The following is a 7,816-nucleotide window of genomic DNA, read 5'->3' as shown; positions in this document are numbered from 1 at the left end:
AATTCCAGGAGGTCACATTTACTGATATGTATATTTTTGTTGGCAGTTGGGGCAGTCTACAAGAGGATCCAGGACTATAAAACTATCACCGAGGGTCTCCGTCTGTCTCAAATTATTCCGGAAAGAATAAACTCCAATGCCTGTGAGTAATACTTATGTGGTTGAACCTATCGATTCCTTTATCTCTCTATTTATCTCCATTGACTCTAATGCAGTCACGTGGTCTAATTGTGTCCTGTGTTTATCTCATTCTACAGTGGACGTCACCAGCCGCTTTGATCGAGTTTTTTGGTTTGGGGACCTCAATTTTCAACTGAAAGAGGACAGAAAAAACGTGGAATCTCTTCTGAAGAACATTAAAGGAAGAGATATGTCCAGTCTCCTCAAACACGACCATCTGAATGAAGCCAAGAACAACGGTACAGTTACTAGTAGACAGATCTCTATCACTTCTCAGCCTGTATTATTACCACATACACCTCGACAGATCAATACAAATCACTGTCATGATGGTTCATATGTTCTCCACATTTATTTATATAGCCCTACATCTCTTGCACATGTTTTTAATACTGACATGTTTTTTTATTTTTTTATTTTAAGGGTCCATATTTGTAGGGTTTAAGGAGCACACCATTGAATTCCTTCCTACATATAAGTTCGACATTGGCACAGACACCTACGATACATCAGAAAAGCAGAGAGTCCCATCATATACGGTAAGATATCTTATTTCCAGGTCTACAGAGCTAAAGAAAGACTACATTTCATGAATAGATTTTCATATAATAAATCCCCTCGCCCAAGGTAATGAATTGTTATTATAGATGGAGAAATAATTCTTACGAACAAAGCATCCAGTCCATTTTACTTGTAGTGAGTTTGTCATCGTCTCCCAGTGTAATATGTCTTCGCCTAGCATGGCTCAAAGATACTAATTTCATTAAATCTGTGTGGCCAAGTCAAACCTTAAATGCAACAAAGTCTCAAAATTTATATTACTTAAATAAAATATGTTCAGTCTATGATGCTATGAGGTTTATAAATAAATTATAATATGATTGCACTGATGATATTTGTTATTTTCATGACCTCTACAGGACAGGGTGTTGTATAAAAGCCAATATGAGGGAGATGTGCGAGTCCTGAAATACGACTCTTGCCCTGTTTTGAAGACCTCAGACCACCGACCCGTTTTTGGCATCTTTGAAGTAAAGCTCAGACCTGGTTCAGATAAGTAAGTCATGGTTTCCTCCATGTTGTTGGTATGATCCTTTCAGTAGCCGCCATTACTACAAGGGCCTTATAGCCAGAGCTCACAATTTGGGGCAGGCCGCTGTATACCTGGGTGACAGTACTGGAGGATTATAGGATGTGAAACTAAACAATTATTGTGTGGTTACCTGCTAACATTATCATATGTCTTACATCAATGTATTTCTCATTCCAGCATCCCATTGGCTGGTGGACGCTTTGACCGCAAGACCTATTTGAAGGGCATTAGGAGGTTAGGACAAAAAAAGTAGCTGCGTCTGTTCATGTCCTTACAGCACATAAGGTGACAGCATTGTACTTGTCTATTATGTTTGCTGTGAGAATGTTCTTCCATCTCTTAAGTCTTCCTCTGTATCAGTAATTTATTTTATCAACCAACATAAAGAAATTGTAAATAAGTAATTCTATCTTCTAGTTCAATTTTCTTGTATTCAGATATTTCTTTAATTTCTAAATGAAGGTTTATGGGCTTTAGAAGAAAACTGTAAGCGTGTATGTAGTATAATAGATTGGTGGGAATTCATTAAGACTGACGTTTCATACACCGGTCTTAATATAAAAAAACTTGGAGTAAAATGTGCCTAATTTATTAAAAGGCCCACACCTTAATAACTAATAATCCATGTTATTATGATAAAATTGTCGGCCGCTGGTGGCTTTGCTGCTTCAGCTACTCTCTGTCCACTTTTTTAGAAAAGTGCCGTAAGCGGCAGAAACTACATGATAGATACAAGGAACATTGTTATTGATGTAAGACATTACTTGCCATCTTGCAGGACTCCTAAGGAACATTTACCATCTCAGGTGTATAAAAATTTAGAACATCAGAAAGTTCCTGTAACAGCCTGAACAGCGCAGCTTTAGATCAAACCCATCACTTGGATCAACCATCTTCAAGGTTTGTAGTGTAACCGCCAGGATCAAATAGGAAAATCCACAATAAAACTTCTTCTATATTTTGTGCCTACCAAGAAACACACATTAGTAGAGCATTAATAGCAAATATTTCTCTTGCAGCATAAACATCAATTCCGCAGTATATCTGGCGAGAACTGCGCTCCCTGTGACCGGAGGAGCCGCCATCATTGCTGATAGAAAGGTAAGTTCCTCTAGATATGTCCCCTCTATATTTGTTAAGCAGCCTGAATGATTAATATTTAATAGGATTGTGCGCTTCTCCCCCCAGAACAAGTCAGCAGATACAAACAGACCATCAACATCAATGCCAATAACAACCGAGGGCAGATTCCGCCATCTTACAAGTATTCCAATGGCGAGACTTAAAATTTTCTACATCTGTCACAGAAGAGACATCAGTGTGGTTACCGGTGCCTCAATGTTACCCAGAAGACCAGGCCCAGAACAGGAGAACATGTCATCTCTTCCTGTGTCTCTGGAATACAGATTTCCAACCACTTACTGATACTACAGTATATACTGTGACATCTTCCATTGTTTTTGCTGGATCTTGTATAACATCATCTTTACCATTATATATTTTGATCCACAAAAACCTTAAATAAATCTTTAACATCAATCCATAAGTGTGACTGGTATTAATTAGTGTGTTCCGTGTCCGGCTACAACTTACCACAGTGTATACAATTCACTTATCCGACCATTCACAGTGCTATTTGTGTGACATCGCGTTTAATCCAGTGGTAGGTGACAGGACATTGTATCATATGTACACAATACAGAGAGTATGGAACGTGCCGCCATATGTACTGGATTAGATCCTGTGTTGGACAAAAAGTGACAGGAGATGTAAAATATTGATATATTTGATAGTTGTTCAAATTTCAGTTCCATAAAATGTAATGTTGGGCTCTCTTTACAAGCGGAGACAATCACATTAAGCAGGGAAGCCGCTAGGGTGACACAATCCCCACAGATCTCAGATTGGACAAACGGGCAGGATGAGAGCTGCCAGTTGAGATTGGCAGTTAGGGCAGAAGTTACAAAGTGACTGATCAACCAAAAATACTTTGTATTGCTAGCCTGAATGATGTATCGCTAGCTCAGCATTTCATATGAGAACAAAGACCCTCTGCAGCACAAGTTTAAGTTGAGACTGAACCATAGCAAACACATTGTCCCATTCTCACAAGTTAAATCAGAAACCGCCAAGTATAGAGCCTATTTATTAGTGAAACCGTCAAGCTTATGTATTAAATATTATAACCGTGAAGACTGTGCCTCTGTTGGAGTAAAGTTCTGTTCAGCATCTTATACCTGTGTCGTCTGAAGTTTTTGCTGTGCAATTTCCTCTGCGGGGCAGTAACCATCCTAAACCCACTCCCACCTGTTACATTTGTCCATACTAAAGTCCATTACTCCATTGAAGTCGCCAATTAGTAGCAGTGGATAATCTGCAAGGGCTTTTTATCAATAGACTCCTGTACCACACCCAAGACATAAGGATTAAAGGGTGGCGGTAAATAAATTGAGACAATGATACATTGAAGATTTTGTATTGTACAGTCCAGGAGCACAAACTTTCCTTCTTTTTCTTCCCAATATGTATGGCAGGTTAATTTGCAGTTAGGGTATGTTCACACGCAAACTCAAAAACGTCTGAAAATACGGAGCTGTTTTCAAGGGAAAACAGCTCCTGATTTTCTAACGTTTTTTAAGCCACTTGCGATTTTCGCTGCGTTTTTCGCTGCGTTTTTTACGGCCGTATTTGGAGCTGTTTTCAATAGAGTCTATGTAAATGGCTCCAAAAACGTCCCAAGAAGTGACCTGCACTTCTTTTTCGCTGCCGTTTTTAACAAAAAACGGCCCGTCGGAACAGAACGCCATTTTTCCTATTGAAATAAATGGGCAGATGTTTGAAGAAGAGGACTTACTCCTAAAGCGAAGCAAGGATGAGTTAGTCCAACAAACAAAAGAAGCTGGTGTGCCACCCATGCCGCATTGCGCATTGCGCCATTATTTGTGTAATGTTTGAAAGAGATTGTGCCTCTTTTTTGTAGAGTAGTGTTTACATCCCCTTGTGGATGTTTATACACCACTGGTCAGTAAAAAATTTGTTGTTTGCATTACTTGGGTCTACTGTATTTTATTGCTTGCGACTAACCCTGCGGTCCTTGTCGGTACTTGGCCTTACATAGGGATACATTCTATAGACAAGGTGAATGCTAACACTCAATTGCTATTTAGGCTAGGACTTCACAGAGACTGATTGATTTTAATTGATCTTATTTTTAAATTATTTTACTTATTTAAGGGTTGCATGCAACTCAATGTATAGCTTTGTACTGCGGCTGCTGATTTGTAGCTAAAATCAATTAGTTGCATGCCAATGCGTTTCCATGATGGCCTTATTTTCAAATTTCCAGGAAAAATAACAGAAGACCATCACAACACAGAGTTCTGAGTAAAGAGGTGAGCAGAAGTCTAGACAGAGGGGCCGCTGTGGATTTAGTGTTTTTGGACTTTGCAAAGGCATTTGACACTGTCCCCCATAGACGCCTAATGGGTAAATTAAGGACTATAGGTTTAGAAAATATAGTTTGTAATTGGATTGAGAATTGGCTCAAGGACCGTATCCAGAGAGTTGTGGTCAATGACTCCTACTCTGAATGGTCCCCGGTTATAAGTGGTGTACCCCAGGGTTCAGTGCTGGGACCACTATTATTCAACTTATTTATTAATGATATAGAGGATGGGATTAATAGCACTATTTCTATTTTTGCAGATGACACCAAGCTATGTAATATAGTTCAGACTATGGAAGATGTTCATGAATTACAGGCAGATTTAAACAAACTAAGTGTTTGGGCGTCCACTTGGCAAATGAAGTTTAATGTAGATAAATGTAAAGTTATGCATCTGGGTACCAACAACCTGCATGCATCATATGTCCTAGGGGGCGCTACACTGGCGGATTCACTTGTTGAGAAGGATCTGGGTGTACTTGTAAATCATAAACTCAATAACAGCATGCAGTGTCAATCGGCTGCTTCAAAGGCCAGCAGGATATTGTCGTGTATTAAAAGAGGCATGGACTCACGGGACAGGGATGTAATAATGCCACTTTACAAAGCATTAGTGAGGCCTCATCTAGAATATGCAGTTCAGTTCTGGGCTCCAGTTCATAGAAAGGATGCCCTGGAGTTGGAAAAAATACAAAGAAGAGCAACGAAGCTAATAAGGGGCATGGAGAATTTAAGTTATGAGGAAAGATTGAAAGAATTAAACCTATTTAGCCTTGAAAAAAGACGACTAAGGGGGGACATGATTAACTTATATAAATATATTAATGGCACATACAAAAAATATGGTGATATCCTGTTCCTTGTAAAACCCGCTCAAAAAACAAGGGGGCACTCCCTCCGTCTGGAGAAAAAAAGGTTCAAGCTGCAGAGGCGACAAGGCTTCTTTACAGTAAGAACGGTGAATTTATGGAATAGTCTACCGCAGGAGCTGGTCACAGCAGGGACAGTAGATGGCTTTAAAAAAGGGTTAGATAATTTCCTAGAACAAAAAAATATTAGCTCCTATGTGTAGAAATTTTTCCTTCCCTTTTCCCTTCCCTTGGTTGAACTTGATGGACATGTGTCTTTTTTCAGCCGTACTAACTATGTAACTATGTAACTATGCTCCATATCAGGAGAGCTGACAGGTCCGCCTTAACCCCTTACCGACATTTGCCGTAAATGTACGTCATGGAAAGCATTGACTTCCCGCATCTTGCCGTACATATACGCCGAATGTTTGGGACCGGCTCAGAAGCTGAGCCGGTGCCATCATCACCGGATCTCAGCTGTATCTTACAGCTGACATCCGGCTGTAATGGCGGGGACCGAAATTAGCTTCGATCCCCGCCATTAACCCCTTAAGTGCAGCGCTCAAACGCGATCGCTGCACTTAAGATGTTTGCAGCTCATCGGAATCCCAGTAATGAAATTGCCGGGGTTCCGGTGGCTGCAATGGCAACCGGAGACCTAATACTGGCCTCCCGGTCTGCCTAGCACCGAAGCCGGTCAAGATCCGCACGGCGGCGGAGCCTGATCGGCTTCCGTAGCTGCCGGCAAGATGGCGCCGGGTCAGGAGCTGATCCGGCGTCATCAGCGGTGGAAGTCAGCTGTACTGTACAGCTGACATCCACCTGTAACGGCAGGAACCGGAGCTAGCTCCGATCCCTGCCATTAACCCCTTCAATGCAGCAATCGAAAGCGATTGCTTCATCGTAGCGGTTACTAGCAGATCGCCAGCCCTGACAGGCATTAAGGACTTGCGACTGCTGTTATGGCAACAGGAGACACAATGGTCTCCTGCTCTGCCATTACAGAAGCCGATTTAGGCCCCACCGGGAGGTGAAGCCTAATCGGCTTGCTGTCAGTGAATGACTGACAGATCTAATACATTGCACTACATAGGTAGTGCAATGTATTAGAAAAAAAAAAATCTGACCGTTGGACTTTCAAGTCCCCTAGTGGGACTTGAGAAAAAGTGTAAAAAAAGTATAAAAAAGTGTAAAAAAAAGTGCAAATAATAAAAGTTTGAAAACAATAAAAGTTTCAAGTAATCAAATAAAACACAATCCCCCTTTTACTCTTATCAAGTCCTTTATTATTGAAAAATAATAATAAACCATATGTATTTGGTATTGCCGCGACCTGAACGACCTGAGGTATCAAAATATTATATTATTTATTGCACGCGGTGAACAGCGTAAAAAAACCCGTAAAAAACGTTACCAGAGTTTCTGTTTTTTAGTCACTTTGCCCTACATATGTTAGAATAAATAGTGATCAAAAAGTCGCACGTATCCAAAAATGGTACCTATAAAAACTATAGCTCGTCCCGCAAAAAACAAGCCCTCATACACCTCCGTCGACAAAAAAATTAAAAAGTTATGGTTCTCACAACTTGGCGACAGAAAAAATACATTCTTTTTACAAAAGTAATTTTATTGTGCAAAAAGTTGTAAAACATAAAAAAGTCCTATAAAATAGGTATCGCCGGAATCGTACTGACCCGCAGAATAAAGTTAACATGTAATTTATAACGCATGGTGAACGCTGTATAAAAAAAACGAAAAAAGCTGTGCCAGAATTGCGTTTTTTTGTTTACCTGGCATCCCAAAAAATAGGATAAAAGGTGATCAAAAAGTTGCATGTACCCCAAAATGGTACCAATAATAACTACAGCTCGTCCCGCAACAAACCAGCCCTCATACCGCTACGTCTATGAAAAATAAAATTAGTTATGGCTCCAATAAGTCAGGAAATAAAAAAATATGCAGTTTTGCCCGAGGGGAACATTTCTTCTGTTTGAAGAGGCGATTTATCAAGGACCTAAAATTAGGGAACCAGGAAAGGGAGGGCCCAAACATATCCGCTGGAAGCTACGGTGCCCGTATTATACCAGGACAACACTTCCTAGCAAAATTCCCCAAACTACAAAGGCGCGGAGTGTGGATCAAAAGGGGGATAATAAAGGACGCCATATATCAGTGCGACACCGGCCTGTGCAGAAATGATTGTGTCACAGCGTAACACACATTTTTGGATCATTTTATTGTTTTTTT

The 7,816-nt window shown here is 40.3% G+C and overlaps 1 long non-coding RNA gene across 1 annotated transcript; it reads left to right on the top strand.

The window, feature by feature from the left end:
• Nucleotides 1–1,860: 1,860 nt before the first annotated feature.
• On the top strand, nt 1,861–2,732 carry LOC142657281 (uncharacterized). Its single transcript, XR_012849877.1, has 3 exons — nt 1,861–2,173; nt 2,293–2,374; nt 2,462–2,732. It is a non-coding gene; the product is annotated as an uncharacterized LOC142657281 (long non-coding RNA).
• Nucleotides 2,733–7,816: the final 5,084 nt, after the last annotated feature.

Source organism: Rhinoderma darwinii, chromosome 7 (genome assembly GCF_050947455.1).
Source record: "Rhinoderma darwinii isolate aRhiDar2 chromosome 7, aRhiDar2.hap1, whole genome shotgun sequence".
Lineage (NCBI taxonomy): Eukaryota > Metazoa > Chordata > Amphibia > Anura > Rhinodermatidae > Rhinoderma > Rhinoderma darwinii.
This window is presented reverse-complemented; position numbering and strand designations above follow the sequence as displayed.